Raw genomic sequence first — 21839 nt, 5'->3', positions numbered from 1 at the left:
CTTGGTGGTCAGGTGACCGGGTGGGCATGGACAATAATAATAAATAATAAAAATAATAAACTACACAAAACAATAAGAGGTACCAAAAACCAACTTTCACACTTTACGCACACACAACACAACACAACTGACTCACACACAATGTAAAAGCAGCTGCACTTGACCCAAAATGGCCCCTGCAACAAGCAGGAATCTCACACAGCCACAAAAAGCTCAAAAACCAACTTTCACACTTTTTCCACACAAAATGCCACATACAGCTTTGTGAGATTTTGTGTGTTTGTGTAGTTAGAGTGAAACACTACAGAAACACACAAAATCTCACAAAGCTGCACAAATATTTTATTTTATTATTTTATTTTATTTATATTTTTAGATAAAAGCAGCTAAATTTAAAACTTTCTTAACTTTAAATTGCTATGTCTAAAAAAAAAATAAAACTCCTTAAAAAAACCAAATTAACTATTTTTTTTTAAAGCTCCCAGTTACTTACCAAATTGAAGGCACAAGGCATCAGATCGAGTGGCTCACCGATTGGATTGATTGCAGGCAGGCAGATTGAGTTGCTAGCTGATGCAATGGATTGCAGCAGCCGAAGCAAGGCAGGAAAAGCGAGCGAGCCCGAAAGAAGCAGCAAGCTGCCAAGTGGGCAAGTGGGGACCGGGCGATTGGGTGGGCATGGGCGGGCAGGGATTTTTGCTACCGGTTCTCCGAACTACCCGCCACCATCGCTACCAGATCGCCTGATCTGGTCCGAACCAGGAGCATTTCACCCCTCCTAAAGAGCCTCTTGATGAGGGTGAAAGAGGAGTGCAAAAGTTGGCTCGAAATGCAACATTAAAAAAACTAAGATCATGGCATCTGGTCCCATCACTTCCTGACAAATAGAAGGGGAAGAAATGGATGCAGTGACATATTTTATTTTCTTGTGCTCCAAGATCACTGAAGACGACTATGCTATGAAATTAAAAGACACTTGCTCCTTGGGAGAAAAGTTATGGCAAACCTAGACAGCATATTAAAAAGCAGAGACATCACCTTGCCAACAAAGGTCTGTATAGTCAAAGCTATGGTTTTCCCAGTAGTAATGTATGGCTGTGAGAGTTGGACCATAAAGAAGGCTGACTGCCGAATAATTGTTGCTTTCAAATTGTGGTGTTGGAGAAGACTCTTGAGAGTCCCTTGGACTACAAGGACACAAGATCAGTCAATCCTAAAGGAAATCAGCCCTGACTGTTCTTTGGAAGGACAGATACTGAAGCTGAAATACTTTGGCCACCAAATGAGAAGAGAAGACTCATTGGAAAAGACCCTGAGGTTGGGAAAGATTGAAGGCAAAAGGAGAAGGGGACAGCAAAGGATGAAATGGTTAGATAGTGTCATTGATATGGTGGGCATGGGTTTGTGTCAGGTATGCCTCCTTTCAGTACTCAAGAAAGAAAAACCCCCAACTCCATTTTCATAGAGAAAGGTACTTTTACTGAATGCAACCAAAGAAAAGCAAGGTCTGAGGCAATAGGTGCGAAAATCACATATAGAAAGCATCCTTAAAACCCTCCCCCCAATGGTCCAGTCAGGATTATCCAATCCACATCCCCCCAAGGGATCATGTGGGGTGCAGCTTCCGATGGCTCCATCCTTCTGGTATACTAGGACAGTTGACCTTGACTGGTTATCAGCGCGCCTCCCAGCTGCAGAGAAGGAACATTGGAACTTACCTGAATGTTCGTTCTCTGTGCGCTGCAGGAGAGTCCAAGCTCTGGGATTTCCTCAGGCTGGTTAGCCAGTGACTGGGTTGAATTTGCATAGCCACACCTCTTCCTCCCATGATCCTTCAGTGTTTCGACGAAGAGGTCTGGAGATGACGTAGCCCCAATGATGGATAAGGACCCCAAGGTTGGGGGTTGGACCACTAAAGGATACTAGGGAGGGGTTGGACTCTCCTGCAGCGCACAGAGAACGAACATTCAGGTAAGTTCCAATGTTCCTTCTCCTGTGCGCTGCTTGGAGAGTCCAAGCTCTGGGATATACCCAAGCTAAATATCCCTAGGGTGGGAGTCCGAGCGGCCCAGGGGCCTTTCGTCAGGTAGAACCTGCTGAAGGACTCTTCTCCCGAAGGAAGCTTCAGCGGAGGCAAACGTGTCCAGTTTGTAGTTCCTGATGAAAGTGGTAGGGGAGACCCAAGTGGCCGCCCTGCAAATTTCTAGAATGGAAGCCTGTGTGGCCCAAGCAGCTGTGGTAGTGGTGCTGTGGGTGGAATGCGCTGTAATGTGCCTTGGAAGTGGTCTAGCCTGGTGCTCGTAGGCCATTGCGATGCAAGCCTTGAGCCACTTTGCAATTGTGGATGGAGTTACTTTCCCAAGGAACTGGGCTGAAATGATACAAAAAGAGATTCAGTTTTTCTGAAAGATGCGGTTCTGTCAATGTATTTGCGAAGTGCCCGGCGGACGTCTAGAGTGTGCCAACGTCGTTCCCTGGGATGTGTAGGATTGGGGCAAAACTTCGGTAGAACGACCTCCTGTGCCCTGTGAAACCATGAATTGATTTTGGGCATGAAGGTCAGGTCCATAAGTCCTTGCGCACTGATAGAGCAGCCATCTTGGAGATCCTTCTCACTGATGTAATTGCTATTAGAAATGAGACTTTGAAGGTAAGAATCTTGAGACTGGAGGACCCCAACGGCTCGAATGGAGGGGATGTGAGCGCTTGTAGAACAAGATGCAGATCCCAGAAGGGATACCTATGTACGGTAGGAGGTCGTAAATTGGAGGTGCCTTTCAGGAAACTCCTCACCTTTGGATGTTGAGAGAGGGTGGTGGAGCCCTCAGAATGCACTATGGTCGCCAAGGCAGCCACCTGCCTGCGGAGTGTGTTGGTAGAAAGCCCCTGCTTAAAGCCTGAATGGAGGAAGCTCAGAATATCTGGAATAGAGGCTAGGGTAGGCGTTATGTGCGAACTGCGGCACCAGCGAGAAAATGCTGACCACGTGGCTTCGTAGACCCTGGTAGTAGATGGGCAGCGAGAAGCCTGGATGATGGAAATAACTTCACTTGAGAATCTGGAACCTTTCAGGATTTCCCTCTCAAGTGCCAGACGGCTAGTTGAAGCCATTGTGGCTCGGGATGAAGTATGGCCCCCTGGCTGAGGGAAATCCTGTCTGGCGGAATCCGCCAAGGATGCAGTACCGACAGTGCCACTAGGTCTGCAAACCACGGCCTCCTGGGCCAGTGTGGTGCAACCAGGAGAATCTCCGCCTCCTCATCCAGAAGTTTCCGGATGACCCTCGGAAGGAGTGGAGTCGGAGGAAAAGCATAGAGGAGCCCTTGAGGCCAGGGCGCTCTGAGGGCATCGGTTGCTTCGGCCCCTGGTGTCGGAAAACGGGGAAAGAATTGTGGTAATTGATTGTTCCTGGGAGTGGCAAACAGGTCCACGCATGGTGGGCCGAATCTGGTTGTCAGTTGGTGGAAAAGGTCTGGGTGGAGACGTCATTCTGATTGGTTGTTGGTTGATCTGCTCAGCCAGTCCGCTTGTTCATTGTTCGCTCCTGAGATATGCTCCGCCTGAAGGGAAAGGAGATGTGATTCCGCCCAGAGGCCCAGACTCGCCGCTTCGGACATCAGAACCTTGGATCGGGAGCCCCCTTGTCTGTTCACGTGTGCCTTGGCGGTGATGTTGTCGGTCAACAGCAACACATGATGGTTCCTCTGCAATTGGTGGAAGTGGCGCAGAGCTAGATGGGCAGCTCTCAACTCCAGCCAGTTGATGTCGTGTAACAGATCTTGTGGAGACCATCTGCCCTGGACCATCTGGGAGTCCAAGTGAGCTCCCCAACTGAATAGGCTGGCATCTGAGGTCAGCGTTAATTGAGGAGGATCCTTGAAGAGACAGCCTTTCTCTAGGGAAGGCGACATCCACCAGTCCAATGATCGTAGGACGTTGCGTGGCACTCGTACCCTAGTCGTGGAATGGCTGTTGCCTGCTCGTTGGCTCGGTAATAGGAACCATTGCAGGGTCCGAGAATGTAGCCTTGCCCAAGGGACTATGGCAAGACAGGAAATCATCTTTCCTAACAGCTGGGACAATACTGCTAGAGACACTGATAGGGATGACCTGACCTGCCGTATCATGGCTCGTAAGCTGGCCTGATGTTCTGGTGACAGGAATACCGGACAGCTGAGTGAGTCTATGCGTGCCCCTAAGTGTAGAATACTGTGAGAGGGAGTCAACTGGCTCTTTTCCAGATTTACTGAAAACCCATGGATCTGAAGTGTGTGTATCGTCTCTGAGAGATCCTGCCTTGCCTGTCTGCGGGATGATGATTGGATCAAAATATCGTCTAGGTAACATTGGAGCCTGATGGGGTGGGTTCGAAGATGGGCCACCACAACATCTAGGAGCTTGGTAAAGGTTCTGGGGGCAGAGGAGAGACCAAAGGGGAGGGCTCTGTATTGAAAGTGTTGTCCTGCGTAGCAGAATCTGAGATATTTCCTGTGTGAGATCCGAATTGGTATATGCAAGTAGGCTTCTTTGAGATCTATGGATGTGAGCAGATCCCCTTGTCTGATGCAATTTAGTATGGTGGTTAGGGATTGCATCTTGAAGCGCTTGTATTTTATGTGCATATTGAGTCTTTTGAGATCTAAGATTCCCCTGTTGCCCCCGGATTTTTTCTGGACCAGAAAGAGAATCAAATAGAAGCCGAGACCCCGCTGTTGTACAGGTACCAGTTCTATGGCCTGTATGGAGAGCAGATGGTGGATCTCGGCCTCCATCAGAGACCTCTTGGTGGTGTCTCTGGATAGAATGCAGGAGATGAATCTCCTTGGTGGGATGGAAAAGAATTCTAGGGTGAGACCGAGCCTGACTGTTTGCAGAGCCCAGGCATCGGTTGTGGTTAGTTCCCATTGGGCGGTGAACAACGAGAGATGGCCTCCAATGGGAACCCCCGACTGAGAGTCACTTGGATCTGCGGTAGGGTCTACCGCTAGCTCCTCAAAAGGGTCTCCGTGACTGAGACTGTCGGGGCCTGTCCCTGAACAAGGCTCTATCCTGGGAACGATCGGTGGGGGGAAGGTAGGTCCTCTGGTAGGAGGAGGAGGAGGAGGGGGCAGAGTAACCGCCTTCAGGCCCACGAAAGGACTGCCTGCGATAAAAGGGGGAGTATCTCCTGTCAGCCCTTCTATGTGAAAACGGAAGCACCTTCCGTTTGTCCTTGGTCTCCACTAAAATGGGGTCTAGCACCTGGCCGAAAAGGTTGCCGCTTTGAAAGGTAGCTGACGCCAGCTTCCATTTGGATTTCATATCGGCTTGCCAATGGCGAAGCCATAGCAGGCGTCTGGATGTAACATTAGATGCCAACGCCCTGGAAGCAAATTTGGCAGCGTTAAGGGTAGCGTCTGCAGAATATTCTACAGCCGCAATCAATTTGTTGATGTCCTGATGTAATCTGACATCCCCTGGTGATGCACGTGCTTGCATCTGGCGTAGCCACAGAAGAGATGTTCTATTAAAAAAGGATGTTGCTGTGGCTGATCTAATTGCCCAGGCAGCTGCTTGATGTGTTTTACAAAGTGACATCTCTGCTTTCCTATCCTCGCTTTTTAACCCCTCAGCTGAGTCTGATGGAAGAATATTTGAGGAGGCCAGATTGGCAAAGGGAGCATCTATAGCCGGTACTTTAAGCATATCCTCCACTTCTTGCTCTGGGATTGGACAACGACCCAGGTTGGTTCCATTGCTTTCGAATAATGTCTACAAACAATTTGGGGGAAGGAACAACCTTTTGAGTAGTTACTGGTTCAGTGAAAAGACGGGCGCTGGGGTCCTGCTCAGTAGAGCGCCCCGATGCCCCAGATGCCACCCCTAAGTTTGCAGTAGTTTTGGCCTTGTATAGTAAAGTCTTAAACATGCTGGGATTAAAAAGACCAGTGAATGCTGGTTTGTCAGGTGATCTACCTTCATCCTCAGATAGCTCAAGCTCTGCAAGGTCTTCCTCCTCACCAGTGTAGGAAACCTCGCTGCCCTGATACTCATGGGGTGAATGAGGAGCATGAGAATAAGATCTGTCAGGCTGACCCTGAGGCACATTGGGTGTAGTCCCGCTGGAAGTGGGAGCAGGTATGCTCCTCCTTAGAAGGGCTGAATCAATGCCCTGTGCAATGGTCTGGGCCAGGATGTGGCAGAGTTCCTGAGAAAGGACATGGTTTTGGCTCTCCTCAGGGCGGAGCCCCGCCGCTGTAGGAGTGAATGTGGCTGAGGGAGCTGCCTTTCTGGGGGCTGAAATGGCCACCTGGTCTGATGTGTCTTGACTAGATAAGGGAATGGCATCCTCAGCACAATCAATAATTTCTTCTGGGGAATCCTGAATTGGGTCTGGAGACCAGTTTAATTTATCCTCAGGCTGTGCAGAAGAAGAGCTGCCCTGATCCAGAGAAATATTGGCCTCAGGCTGGCTTGGGAGGGGCCTTGAGCTTGTAGAGGCTTCAGCCTGCTTTTTGGCTTTAGCAAATTGCCTTTCTAGGGCTTTTTGCCTACGTTCTGCATCTTTATCAGCAGCTGTGGAAGTAGAAGCCTTGGATCTAGTGAAATGCCCAACAGGTGCATTGATTGCCTTACTTTGATCAGAAGACATCATTTTCCTGGAAGTAGAAGATGAGGCTGCAGTAACTTTAGTGTGAGCTGAACTGCGATCCGCCATCTTGAATGAATAAGCAGATTTTAATTACAAGGGCACTTGAATAGCAATTGATTCAATATTACTTCTCTGTCTCCAATTCTAGTAATAAAAGCGCCAAACCGACACTACAGTTTGCAAGCGCAATTACAACTGCTGTTAATTTTAGGCTCGAGGCAGCTCCAATAGCCCCCTGTGCAATTACAATGAGTCAGCAGCAAACAAAATGGCGCGGAACAGACACTATAGTCCCCAAGCCAAACCACCAATTACAAGCGCCAAACCAGCAATGCGGTTTGTGAGCGCTGGAGCCGCTTGCCCAACTCACGCTTTTCCTTTAAAAGCCAAAAAGATCCTCCAAAGCTGCTTTCTGCTGATTCCTGCTGCTATCTCCTCAAAGGGCTGATTTAGTTAAAGCAGAGCTGCTGCGCTCGCAATTGCAGCAATTAAGAGCTCCGGAGCTATCCTGCTCCACGGAGCAGCCTCTGGCCGTCGGGTGGCGTTTGGAAAAGTTTTTTTTTTTTTGATGAAGTTCAAGTCAATTAAAGAGGAAGAGAATAAGGATAAGTCACTCTAGGCCGACTGAGTTGAAACACTGAAGGGTCATGGGAGGAAGAGGCGTGGCTATGCAAATTCAACCCAGTCACTGACCAACCAGCCTGAGGAAATCCCAGAGCTTGGACTCTCCAAGCAGCGCACAGGAGAAACGCTGAGGAAAACTTTCCCCAATTTACTCCACCAGCTCACTTCCCCCCTCCCAACTATCCAGACAGCTCCCCCCTCCCCCCGTTTCAATGGCAGCCGTAGCAAGCAAGTAATATAAAAGCGGAGGCTGACAGTCTGGGTGAATTCCAGGATAGTGGAGGACAGGGAGGCCTGGTGTGCTGTGGTCCATGGAGTCAGGGAGGGTTGGGTATGACTTAGCGACTGAACAACAGATAATACATAGGTATTATATACTGTAGGTAATAGTTCAGTTATTATACTTCCCCTGAAGTACCACCGAGGGTGAAGCAACCAAGTGAGCTACAACAGGGTTTTTCAAACTGTAGTCCTGCAGAACTTGAGGGGATTCTGTGATTAAAGGGAAGAAAATCCCTTCACTCAGTGCAGTCAGGGGCATCCATAGCAATTTTTCTAAGGTGCAGAAAACATCATAGCCACTACTTTGTAGGACAGGGTTTCCAATTGTTTTTTTACCTGACAGGTTCCACAGCTTGCAGATGTTTGAATATCCCAGAGCTGGAGAAAGCTCTGTAACAATTTAAGCAATCAGGGTCATAGAAGTTTGTCAGGTTAAACAACTTTCTCTAATAGTTGGAGGGCTAGTCGTTCTGGATCTGACCGAGCACTAGTGAGGTCTTATATCAAGACCTACTTAGTGGCGATAAAAGCGGCGAAGTGTAACTACTTCTCCGCTCTTATCGCGTCGGCAGATAATCGCCCAGCTGCCTTGTTTAGGGTGACCCACTCCTTTCTCCATCTGGGAGCGCGGGAAGACCCCTTGCAAGGGCGTGCTGAGGATTTTGCGTATTATCTGCAAGATAAAATCGCTCAGATTCGGGACGGCTTGGACTCTGACTGGGTGGGTTCAGGCGATGTGTCTGAGGCAGGGTCTTGAGAATGTCATCTGGGAGGAGTTCGATCCTGTGACTCCCGAGGACGTGGACAGGATGCTGGGGAGATTGAACGCAACCACATGTTTATTGGACCCGTGTCCCTCCTGGCTGGTGCTGGCTATCCGGGAGGTTACACGAGGCTGGCTCCAGAGGATTATTAACGCTTCTCTGAGTGAGGGTGTCTTACCTCCCGCCTTGAAAGAGGCGGTGGTGAGGCCCCTCCTCAAGATGCCCTCTCTGGATCCAGCTGTTTTGGCAAACTACCGTCCTGTCTCCAATCTTCGCTTTGTGGCGAAGGTTGTCGAGAGTGTGGTTGCGCGACAGCTCCCACAGTACCTGGATGAAGCTGTCTATCTGGATCCATTCCAGTCCGGCTTCAGGCCTGGGTACAGCACGGAAACGGCATTGGTCGCATTGGTCGATGATCTCTGGAGGGCTCGGGACAGGGGATGTTCCTCTGTCCTGGTCCTATTAGATCTCTCAGCGGCTTTTGATACCATCGACCATGGTATCATGCTGCGCCGGCTGGAAGGGTTGGGAGTGGGAGGCACCGTCCTATGGTGGTTCTCCTCTTATCTCTCCGACCGGTCGCAGTCCGTGTTGGCTGGGGGGCAGAGGTTGACCTCGAGGCACCTTGTTTGTGGGGTGCCGCAAGGGTCGGTCCTCTCGCCTCTCCTGTTCAACATTTATGTGAAGCCGCTGGGCGAGATCCGTGGATTTGGGGTGTGATGCCATCTGTACGCTGATGATACTCAGCTGTACATCTCCACCCCAATGATGCCCTTGAAGTGATGTCCCGGTGCCTGGAGGCCGTGCGGGTCTGGATGGGGAGGAACAGGCTTCGACTCAACCCTTCCAAGACCGAGTGGCTGTGGATGCCGGCGTCCCGATATAGCCAGCTGGTGCCATCTCTGGCTATTGGGGGCGAGTCATTGGCCCCCACGGAGAGGGCTCGCAACTTGGGTGTCCTCCTGGATGCACGGCTGTCTTTAGAAGAACATATGACAGCCGTGGCCAGGGGGGCTTTCTACCAGGTTCGCCTGATACGCCAGTTGCGTCCCTTTCTGGATCGGGACTCCCTATGCACGGTCACTCATGCCCTCGTTACCTCTCGCCTGGACTACTGTAATGCTCTCTACATGGGGCTCCCATTGAGGAGCACTTGGAAGCTCCAGCTGGTCCAGAATGCGGCCGCGCGGGTAATTATGGGGGCGACATGGCGCTCCCATGTGACACCTTGCCTGCGTGAGCTGCACTGGCTTCCGGTGGTCTTCCGGGTGCGCTTCAAGGTATTGGTTCTCACCTTTAAAGCGCTCCATGGCTTAGGGCCCGGTTATTTACGAGACCACCTTCTGCCACCGATAACCTCCCACCGGCCAACTCGGTCCCACAGAGAGGGCCTCCTTAGGGTGCCGTCGGTCAAGCAATGTCGACTGACGACCCCCAGGGGGAGAGCCTTCTCTGTGGGGGCACCCGCCCTCTAGAACGAGCTACCCCCAGGAATACGACTAATCCCGGACCTCTGTACCTTCCGTCGAGCTTTGAAGACCTTCCTATTTCAGCAAGCTGGGCTGGCTTAAAATTTTAATGGGTTATTTTAAGGGTAATGGGTTTTAATTTTTGGGAAGCCAATTCGATTTAATTCTGTTTTTAAATTATTTTAAATTTTTTATTGTATGTATTTTAATTTTGGCTGTTCACCGCCCTGAGTCCTTCGGGAGAAGGGCGGTATACAAATTTAAATAATAAATAAATAAAATAAATAATGCCCAACCCACAAAGGCATCGTTTTATAGTTTAGTTCATTAGCACATTTTTACAAAATTCACTTTTAGTCCTGTCCCATTACAGTGCTAATAAAAATTGGATTGAAAAGCCAGTGTGACACAAATTATTTTACAGTTGGATTTTCCAGTAGAGATGAAATAACCCATCATCCAATCTAAAATTTTAAGAGCTTTATTTCAAGTGAATTACTACATCTCTTAATTCATACAAATTTAAACTGGCTTGGTTTCCACCACAGCAAGGGCCTGCATTTGTTGTATTAATTACCAAATTTGGTCTGAATCCTAACATGGGACTAGGTTGTCAAGAATTGAGTTCTATTTTTAATGTAAAAAAAAAAAAGCTTTACTAAAACTTCAACTTTTTATGCAGCTATATTCAATGTAACTTTGAACATTTTGTCCTATTTCTAAATGGCTGTATTCTAATGTATACTATGTTCTCAATAAAGGAAAATTAACAATTTAAAAATTCCAGCATTCTACTTCAAACCCCTGAAAAAAATGTTTAAAATTTGTACAGCATGTCAATACAATTCAGAAATTGGGTGTCCTAAATCAAGGTAAATCCATTTCATATATTTTTCCATAAAAACCAAAATATTGCAATGTTAACCACTGTCCGCCACATAAAGATAATAAGAACTTTGCGCAACAATATTGGCTTAGAAAAAACATGCAACACCTGGGAGTGGAACATAAATCAGTTCTATTGCTCGTTGAAAGAACAAGTAGTTTGGAACTTTATACAGTCATGCTACAAATTTCACACCTTTAAGTAATCACACTGGGAGTACACAACATAAGATAGCATCTTACAGTTCAGAACTGATTAGTAAAAAAAAGCTCATATTAATAACCTGTACCCTAAGAACATTCTTTTTAAAGCAGATACACATCCATATTCTGTTAAAAGCTGGATCTAGCCCAATAACTCAAAGACAGACTCCGATTCTTTTCTGTAGCTTTATTATAGATTTGATGGTACTGGAGGTCACTGACCTTGTACCTTTCTCTTTCAGGTATACATCTGGAATAAACTGTGGACCACGTGGTTGGATCTTTTATACCCAGGAGGAGGGGCAAAGAGGTAAGGAGTGGTTACAGGGGTTATGGGATATGTGGTCAGTTAACCCTTGCAGATCCGGGTGATCAGGGAGATGTAGTAGTTAGACATTTACCATGACATATTCATCACTTGACAATCCAACACTGCATGTTAGATCATGTTTTGCCTCCTTTACTAGATAAATCTTCTGCCCATGGTCTATGTGCCAATAGACAAGTACAGATTCTGTATGTATATATCAATTATATTTCCCTCAACTGTACTATACTCACATATTAGACAAATAGCCTTGTCATAGTTGATCTTACAACAGTATATACATAATTGGTGGTTACATCTGAAAAGACCTTCTGATCATACTTCCCTCAAGCTACTGTGGAAAAATGCTCTCTGATAAGAAACTGTGTCCTCTTATCTGAAATCTGAATAAGCTATTCTGTGAAGGAGGAGGAATCAATCACAAATACACTCATTTTAGTGTATCAGAGGAAAAACTAACATACACGTATCGGTGACACTTTTGAAGTGGGAATAAGCAGCAGCATATTAATATACAGTGGATATAAAAAGTCTGCACACTCATTAAAATGCCAGATTTTTGTGATGTAAAAAAATCAGGCCAAGATAAATCACTTCAGATTTTTTTCCACATTTAATACAACATACAAGCTGCACAATTTAAAAAAAAAAAAATCTGCAAAAGCATGTGGGAAAATGTGTTATGGTCTGATGAAACCAAGGTTGAACCTTTTGGCCATAATTCCCAAAAGTTTGTTTGATGCAAAAACAACACTGCACATCACCAAAAGTACACCATACCCACAGTGAAGAATGGTGGTGGCAGCATTATGCTTTGGGACTGGTTTTCTTCAGCTGGAACTGGGGCTTTAGTCAAGGTGAAGGGAATTATGAACAGTCACAAATATCAGTCAATTTTGGCACAAAACCTTCAGGCCTCTGTTAAAATGTTGAAGGTGAAGAAGAATTTCACCTTCCAACATGACAAGGCCCCAAAGCATACCTCCAAATCAACAAAAGAATGACTTCACCAGGCAAAGATCAACATTTTGGAATGGCCCAGCCAATGCCTGGACCTGAATCCAAGTGAAAAATCTGTGAAGTGACCTGAAGAAGGCTGTGCACAGGAGATGCACTCTCAATCTGACAGATTTGGAGTGATTTTGTAAGGAAGAGTGCACAATGATTCCCAAGGCAAGATGTGCCATGTTGATAGGCTCCTACCCCAAAAGACTGAAAGTTGTTATAAAGTTAAAAGGTGCTTCAACAAAGTATTAGTTCATGCAACCACATTATTGTATGTTTTTTTTATCTCTCCCCCCCCCCCAAGTTTTTCTGTTTGCTTTTCAATTGAATTGTACAACTTATATATTGAAAGTGGAAAAAATTCTGAAGTAATTTTTCTTGGTCTGATTTTTTTTATATCTCAAACATCTGGCATTTTAACAGGGATGTTTAGACTTTGTGTATCCACTGTACCTACAGTAGAGATGCTTGGACATTTTAGAGTTCTGTGAATTGCATGTATCTGATCATTTTCAGGTTTTCAGAAAAAAAACATCACAAAATGTGTAATTCTCAATGTTTGTAGTATGTGTATATCCTATGCTGCCTTATGGAAAGATTTTTGTTTTTTACATAATTATAAAATTATGTAAAAATTATTATAAAGGAAAGTCTTTGTCCGAGGGAGGCCACTGTACCTCAGATAGCCGGATGTGAGTCCCTCCTTGTGAAGTGGGGTAGTGGGGTGCAGATGGGCTTGCTGATTGCGTACCTGGCTTCCTGCCACGTAGCGGCGTCCCTGCCTGAGCTGCTCAACGTAATAGCCGGGGTGGCGGTGGATACCCCCAGGCTTATGGTCATGGGGGATTTCAATCTGCCATCTGTCTGTGAAACGTCAGAGGCAGCCCGGGAGTTCATGGCTTCCATGACGGCCATGGACCTGACCCAGTTAGTTCAAGGCCCTACTCACACGGGGGGACACGCTCTGGACCTGATTTTTGTCTCTGGTCAGTGGCTAAATGATCTAGAAACAGGGGATATAGCCATCAAGCCCTTGTCATGGTCAGATCATTCACTCCTTCGACTAGACTTTCGAGCTGCTACCCTCTGCCGCAGGGAGATGGAACCGACTAGGTGGTTCCGTCCTAGGCGCCTGATGGATCCGGATAGGTTCCTGACGGAGCTTGGGCCATTCCCTGAGGCTCTGGCTCACGACTCGTCTGAAGAACTGGTGGCCGCCTGGGATAGGGCGGCTGCTGGAGCTTTGGACCGCGTCGTGCCTTTGCGGCCTCTGACCCGGTGCCGATCCCAATTGGCTCCCTGGTTTTCTGAGGAGCTGAGGGAGATGAAGCGCCGGAAAAGACGCCTGGAGAGCGATTGGAGCGCCAGCCGTTCCGAGTCGGACCGAACACTGGTGAGGTCTCATATTAAGATCTACCTAGTGGCAATAAGAGCGGCAAAATCTAATTATTTTTCCGCTCTTGTTGCGTCTGCAGAGAACCACCCAGCCGCCCTATTTAGGGTGACCCGCTCCCTACTTCATCTGGGAGCGCGGGAAGACCCCTTACAGGGTAGGGCTGAGGATTCTGTGCAATACCTGCATGACAAAATCGCTCAGATTCGGGAAGGCTTGGACTCCGACTGGGTAGGTTCAGATGGGGTGATGGAGGTGGGTCTTGAGAGTGCTATCTGAGAGGAGTTTGACCATGTGACTTCCAAGGACGTGGACAGGATTCTGGGTAGACTTAGCACTGCCACATGTTTATTGGACCCGTGTCCCTCCTGGTTGGTGCTGGCCTCCCGGGCAGTCACACGAGGCTGGCTCCAGGTGATTATTAATGCTTCTTTGAGTGAGGGTGTCTTCCCCTCCGCCTTGAAAGAGGCGGTGGTGAGGCCCCTCCTCAAGAAGCCTTCCCTGGACCCAGCTGTATTAGTGAACTATCGTCCAGTCTCCAACCTTCGCTTTGCGGCGAAGGTTGTTGAGAGTGTGGTGGCGCGACAACTTCCCCAGTACCTGGATGAAGCTGTCTATCTAGATCCGTACCAGTCGGGCTTCAGGCCGGGGTACAGCACGGAAACAGCATTGGTCGCATTGGTTGATGATCTCTGGAGGGCTCGGGACAGGGGTTGTTCCTCTGTCCTGGTCATATTAGACCTCTCAGTGGCTTTTGATACCATCGAAACCGGGGCACCGTGTTGTGGTGGTTCTCCTCTTTCCTCTCTGACTGCACGCAGTCTGTGTTGGCAGGGGGACAGAGGTTGACCTCGAGGCGCCTTGTTTGTGGGGTACCGCAAGGGTCGGTCCTCTCACCCCTCCTGTCGAGATCCCATCCTGTCGAGATCCCATCGACACTACGAGATTAGTGGCGACCATGGATCCTGACGTTCTATACGATGTGATACCTGAATCAGCAGCACAGGGGGTGGTTTGGGAGACGGAATATGCTGTCCGCACTGGTGATGGGGGTGTTAGCATAAGGATAGGCGGATGGTCACGCCGCGGCCGGGTGGAGGATTCCTTATGCCGCCCTTCCGTTCTTTACGCTTCGAACAGCTAAGTCGCGCATGGGCAGAAGCCAGGATGACCCGGAAGGGTGGGCGATCAGCGGTAATTGAAGGAGCATTTATTTAAACGGCGTTGGGAGGCAGCTGCTCCCAACGCCGACTTTGTGTATCCCAGCATCAAGTGTCAGGCTTGCTGCTGCCGCTGCTGGTTATTGTTTGAAGTAAAAGCCGTTTTGTTATCCAAGACCTGTGTGTGGCGGTTTTCTTACTCACTGGACCAGACACGCAGTTGAAGCCTTGATAGAAAGTCGGCGTTGTTCCCCTTCGCTGGTCTGACTTGCCGGTGCGTGTTTGCTATGGCAGAAGGCACAACGGCCAGTTCACTGGCGACCGAGGAAACAGTGGAGGATACCGTGGGAGAGGCGGTACCGGGCGTCCAGGCGGCGGCGGAGGCGGTGCTGCCGGTGGTGCGCCCCAAGGAGAGACCGTCGCAGCAGGGGGAGGGCGCTCCCCTCGATGACAAGGATTGTGGTTCTTCCAGTGGACTGAAACCTGAATTGAGTGAGTGGTGGCAGAGTTCCACTCTTGCTGGCTCGAAACAGCTGTCGCCTCAGCTGGGAGAGACCTCCTTCCAAGGGTGGCGGGAGAGAAGATGGATTGACGATGAAGAATGCGACTGGAGTTACTCCACAGGGTTGGGAGCCTCCACCCTGGATATACTGCGAGAAAAGTTTGGAGAAGCTAGTTTCCGGGATGCTCCCTCTTGGCAGCCGTGGGTGCCAAGCCAGGATACTTGGCAAGGTCAAGGGGACACTCGGAGTAGCACAGGGACCCGCTTCCATTTGGCGAGCCCGAAGCTCCGGATTGACAAGGGGTTAGCTAGGGACAGGAGGAGAGACCTCTCCCCAACCTCTGGCCCTATACCTTCCTTGGGGGGGGGGAGGTTCCTCGTGGGTCAGACCAGGGCCAGGTTGCCTCGAGGTGGCGTGGGTCCCAGCAGCCAAGCCAGATGGGTGCACATGTCCATACCAGTCAACAAAGAGGAGGGGGTGGAGTCCCTCAGGACCCGTGGCCGGTGGCCCCGGCCCCGGTGTGGGTGCCTGGCGTTGGCCAATACCAACAACAGGTGTGGGGTCCTCCCCCCATACAGGCCACCTTTGATGGGAGTGCGGATAGGGTATCTCTGTTTCTGAGTCAGATACTCAGTTATATGGACCTATACGGTCGGTTGTACCCATCGCAGTGGGCAATGGTGGTCGCTATCACTACTGTACTAACGGGGGAAGCAGCGGACTGGGTCGCTGACTTACATAGCGACCATGCAAAGGAGTTAGCAAATGTGGGTCTGTTTCTGGAGGCATTGCATTGCCGATTTGAAGATCAGTCAAGAACACAGTTACTAGAAAGTGAACTGGTAGCCCTAAAACAGGGGGGCCGCCCTGCTAGACAGTACGTCAAAGAATTCCGTACCATGGCTGGTCGCCTACGCACGTGGCCTGAACGTCTGTTAGTGCATCAATTCCGGCTGGGGTTGGACAGAGAACTACGTCAGGCGTGTGTTTACCGAGGGCTACCACCTAGATTATCGGAATGGTTCAATGCAGCAGTGGACCTAGATGTGGGCTTGCGGGAGTTCCGTACCCGGGGAGTACCTAGTATTCCTTTCTCTCCTCGGCGGAATATTGAGAAACCACCGATCCCTCGGGGGTTGGCCTCCTCCCTGCCTCGTTCCCTCATTCCTATGGGGCGGGGTTCAATCTGATGTTTCCGCTGTAATCAACTGGGCCATCGAGCAGCCGACTGCCCCATGCCTCCTCTTTCGGCTGCCTCCGCACGGGGTCCATCGTCAACTGGGAGAGGTCGTGAGTGAGCCCGTTCGTCATCCGAGTGGTCCAGAACAGCCACACCTACTGCATCAAGGGGTACTCGAGGGACACAGGTAGAGGCAGATACTCCTCTTGGACACGGGAGTGCTCCGGTGGTATCGGACAGCAGTGAGGATGAAGCACCGGCTGACCCGATGCTAAGTGACCCGGTGCACCCTTTTCTTATCCCCGTTACCCTGAGACACCTTAAGAAAGCAAGAGCACTCCAGCAGGATGCCCTAATAGATTCAGGGTGTACCCGGTGTCTCATCCGGGAGGCTGTTGCTGTGGAGTTAGGGTTGCAGACAGCGAGACTACAGGCCCCTATTCGTTTCGAACAGATGGATGGCTCGCTTTTAGGTGGGAAGCCCGCAACGAGGGTGACTGAAGTGGTGCAGTTGGAAGTGGGAGAACATTGGGAAAGGATTCGCTTTATAGTTGTTGAGAACATGGTCGAACCCATCATACTGGGGTTGGTGTGGTTGGACAAATGGAGGCCCAATATCTGGTGGGAGGGGGGTTTTCGGAGGCTGCGGTTGAGTGTAGGTCCGGAGCCAGAACCGGAGCACCAGGTGCGGGCTAAGGGGGAACATTTGGCCGACTCGCCACAGATGAGCTACCCTGACGTGTATGAAGACCTAGCGGCTGTTTTTAACGAAGAGGAATGCGAGGTACTGCCCCCTCATAGAACGACCGATTGTGCTATAGAATTGCTGCCAGGTGTCCGGTTACCAAAACCACGCATGTACGCCATGACCAAACCAGAACTGGAAGAGCTTAGACGTTATATTGATAAGAACCTGGCTAGGGGTTTCATCCAACCCAGCAGATCACGCATGGCCGCTCCTGTTTTGTTCCGAGAAAAGACGGATGGAGGGTTAAGATTATGTGTGGGCTTCAGAGGCTTAAATGCTGTGTGTGTTGAACATCTATACCCCCTTCCTTTAATGAAAGACCTTCTGGCCACATTATCAACCGGAAGGATATTCACTAAATTGGATTTACGGGAAGCTTATTATAGGGTGCGTATAAAGCCAGGCGATGAGTGGAAAACCACGTTCAACTGCCCCTTAGGCAGCTATAAGTTCCGGGTAATGCCGTTTGGCCTACAGGGTGCTCCGGCCGTTTTCATGCAAGTAATAAACGAGGTATTGCATGAACACCTATATCGAGGTGTGCTGGTTTATCTGAACGATATTCTAATCTACACCAAAACAATGGAAGAACATACAGAACTGGTGCAACAGGTGTTAAAGAAACTATTGCAGGCAAAACTCTTTGTTAAATTGTCCAAATGCGAGTTTCACTGCACGAAGTTGGATTATTTGGGATACCGCATTTCAGGGGATGGAGTGGAAATGGATCCGAAGAAGGTAAGCACGGTGCTGGAGTGGCAGGCTCCTACAACACGTAAACAGTTACAAAGCTTCCGTGGCTTCGCGAATTTTTATAGACAGTTCATTCCAACCTTTGCTCAGATAACCCTCCCTTTGACTGATTTGCTTCGCACAAAAGGTTCAGGTGTGAAGGCGAGGCCAGGACAAGTGCTACTGTGGACACCAGACTGTCAACGAGCATTCGAACAGTTAAAGGGCCTGTTTTCACAAGCACCAATACTGCGGCACCCCGATCCATCGTTACCGTTCATCGTACAGGCCGATGCGAGCGATGTCGCTGTCGGCGCTGTGTTGTTGCAAAAGACTGCAGGGGGGGATTTACAACCGTGCGCATATACGTCTCGCAAGTTGACTGTCACAGAAAGGTGGTGGGCCATTTGGGAAAAGGAAGCATTTGCGGTGCGGTGGGCACTGCTTACCTGGCGGCACCTATTAGAAGGATGTGGCACTAAGTTCGAAGTATGGACAGACCACAAGAACTTGGAAGCACTTCAGAATCCCAGACGGCTATCGCCTAAACAGATTCATTGGGCGCAATATTTTCAAAGTTTCAATTTTGACTTAAAATATGTTCCAGGAGGGAAGAATTTTCTAGCAGATGCCCTATCATGACTACCGCAATTTAATAGCAAGAGGGAGGAGGTAGTACAGGCTATGATACCCAGGACGCAACAGGTGGCTCGAACCTCGCACACTGAGTTCTCTTCATGGGAGATCGACCTACGGCGGGCATTAGGCGAGGATGCCTGGTATAAAGAACATGTAACTGAAGTAACCCACCGGGACGGACTTGCATGGATAGGAACTAAATTGTATGTCCCGGAATCCCTACGCCATTCAGTGCTACGTAGGTGTCATGATACCAAATTAGCGGGCCATTTTGGCTTTCTAAAAACATTACACCTGGTAAGACGCCAATTCTGATGGCCATGCATGAGAAAGGAGATAGAGCAATATGTGACAAGCTGTAAAGTCTGTGCAATGGCTAAACTCCGACCGGGGAAACCCCTCGGCCTTTTGCAATCCGTGGCAGAACCAACCAGGCCTTGGGAGGAAATTGCCATGGATTTCATTGTGGACCTCCCAGAGAGTAATGGTAACACTGTGATATGGACTGTAATTGATCTGTTCTCCAAGCAAGCCCATTTCATTCCATGCCATGGGTTGCCGTCCGCTCGGAAGTTGTCAAAATTGTTCATATGGCATATCTACCGGTTACATGGTGCACCTCGACGTATTATATCAGATAGAGGCGTTCAGTTTACCTCAAAGTTCTGGCGCAGTTTCGTTAAACTAATAAGGTCATCACAGGGTTTAAGTTCAGGCTTCCATCCTAGTACCAATGGAGCAGCAGAGAGGGCAAACGCTATGATAGAGAGGTACCTACGGTGTTACATATCATATCAGCAATCAGATTGGGCAGAACTCCTCCCTTTTGCAGAAATAGCATACAATAATGCTGTCCATGGGAGTACGGGAGTCACACCTTTCCAGGTAGTCTCAGGTAAAGAATTCACCGCAATCCCTGAATTGGAGTCTCAAAACCAGGAAAACGTGGGCCCCGATGCGTGGGCTACACGTATTGGGAAAATATGGCCCCAAATAAAAGAGGCATTAGACAAAACAACCAAAACATATAAGGTCCAAGCAGACAAGAAAAGAGCAGACCACAAACCATTTGTGGTAGATCGGGTTTATTTGTCTACCAAATACTTGAAGTTGCGAGTGCCTAGTCGTAAGTTGGGCCCCAAATACCTCGGTCCCTTCTCTATTGTGAAAGTAATTAATCCAGTTACAGTGGAACTAAAATTACCACCGTTACTAGGTAAGGTTCCATAGTAGCCTGCTAAAACCGGTAGAGTCTCTCAGGGAACACCTAAATAAACCAGGGCCGATAGATGGGGATCACTATGAGATAGAGGAGGTGTTAAACTCCAAAATCAGTAGGGGAAAACTAAGATATTTAGTCAAATGGAAAAGCTACCCGTTTGAAGAAGCTTCCTGGGTTACTGCCATAAACCTAAAAGCCGACCGATTACTTAAACGGTTCCATAAAAAATATCCACGGAAGCCCGGGCCTTGGGGTGTGTGTATAAAACCATAGTGTGGTGTTAACATGACTGTTTATGTTTTCCAGGAAAATCCCTGGTAGGGGGAGCCGCCTGTCGAGATCCCATCGACACTACGAGATTAGTGGCGACCATGGATCCTGACGTTCTATACGATGTGATACCTGAATCAGCGGCACAGGGGGTGGTTTGGGAGACGGAATATGCTGTCCGCACTGGTGATGGGGGTGTTAGCATAAGGATAGGCGGACGGTCACGCCGCGGCCGGGTGGAGGATTCCTTATGCCGCCCTTCCGTTCTTTATGCTTCGAACAGCTAAGTCGCGCATGGGCAGAAGCCAGGATGACCCGGAAGGGTGGGCGATCAGCGGTAATTGAAGGCGCGTTTATTTAAACGGCGTTGGGAGGCAGCTGCTCCCAACGCCGACTTTGTGTATCCCAGCATCAAGTGTCAGGCTTGCTGCTGCCGCTGCTGGTTATTGTTTGAAGTAAAAGCCGTTTCGTTATCCAAGACCTGTGTGTGGCGTTTTTCTTACTCACTGGACCAGACACGCAGTTGAAGCCTTGATACCTCCTGTTCAACATTTATGTGAAGCCGCTGGGTGAGATCATCCATGGTTTTGGGGTGAAGTTCCATCAGTATGCTGATGATACTCAGCTGTACATCTCCACCCCGGACCACCCCAATGATGCCCTTGACGTGATGTCCCAGTGCCTGGAGGGCGTGCGGATCTGGATGGGGAGAAACAAGCTTAGACTCAACCCCTCCAAGACCAAGTGGCTGTGGTTTCTGGCATCCCGTTATAGCCAGCTGGTTCCATCGCTGACTATTGGGGGCGAGATCTTGGCCCCCTCAGAGAGGGCTCGCAACTTGGGTGTCCTCCTGGATGCACGGCTGTCTCTAGAAGATCATGTGACGGCTGTGGCCAGGGGGGCTTTTAATCAGGTTCGCCTGATTCACCAGTTGTGTCCCTTTCTGGATCGGGACTCCTTGCGCACGGTCACTCATGCCCTCGTCACTTCCCGTCTGGACTACTGTAATGCTCTCTACATGGGGCTCCACTTGAAGAGCGCTCGGAGGCTCCAACTGGTCCAGAATGCAGCCGCGCGGGTGATTATGGGAGTGACACGGCGCACCCATGTAACACCTCTCCTGCGCGAGCTGCACTGGCTCCCGGTGGTCTTCCGGGTGCGATTCAAGGTGCTGGTTACCATCTTTAAAGCGCTCCATGGCTTAGGACCTGGGTACTTACGAGATCGCCTTCTGCCACAGATAGCCTCCCACCGGCCAATACGCTCTCACAGAGAGGGACTCCTCAGGGTGCCGTCGGTCAAACAACGTCGACCCTCTGGAATGAATTGCCCCCGGAGATACGTATGATCCCGGACCTACACACCTTTCACCCTGCCCTCAAGACATTATTGTTTCAACAAGCTGGGCTGTCTTAAACATGAATTTTAATGGTTGTTTTAGTTTTTAATATTGGGGCCAAATTATTTAATATGTTTTTAAATTGTTTTTAAATTTTATGGATATGTGTGTTTTTATTGTGGCTGTGAACCTCCCTGAGTCCCTCGGGAGAAGGCAGTATAAAAATTTAAATAATAAATAAATAAATAAAATTGTATCACTCACTGCTGAGAAAAGTGATATAAAAACTGCTATTGAAGGTTTAAAGCAAAATTTCTCAGAAAAATGATCATCTATTAAAACAGTTTAAAAACCACAAGTTGCTGAAGTGTTTCCTCCATTTTAGTAAAGAACATAATGTTGTAAGGCAGGGCAATGCACGCACACACACACACACAATTTAAAACTAGATGTACCTTTGT

The 21839-nt window shown here is 48.9% G+C and overlaps 1 protein-coding gene across 1 annotated transcript in view; it reads right to left on the bottom strand.

The window, feature by feature from the left end:
• The window catches only part of DCAF7 (DDB1 and CUL4 associated factor 7), a 245675-nt gene that overhangs the window by 30295 nt on the left and 193541 nt on the right, over positions 1-21839 (bottom strand). The window lies entirely within an intron of this gene.

Source organism: Pituophis catenifer, unplaced genomic scaffold, assembly GCF_029215685.1.
Source record: "Pituophis catenifer annectens isolate HBS135680 unplaced genomic scaffold, rPitCat1.0.hap2 SCAF_5, whole genome shotgun sequence".
Taxonomy (NCBI): Eukaryota; Metazoa; Chordata; class Lepidosauria; order Squamata; family Colubridae; genus Pituophis; species Pituophis catenifer.
The sequence above is the reverse complement of the archived record's forward strand: the minus strand, read 5'-3'. Positions and strand labels throughout refer to the sequence as shown.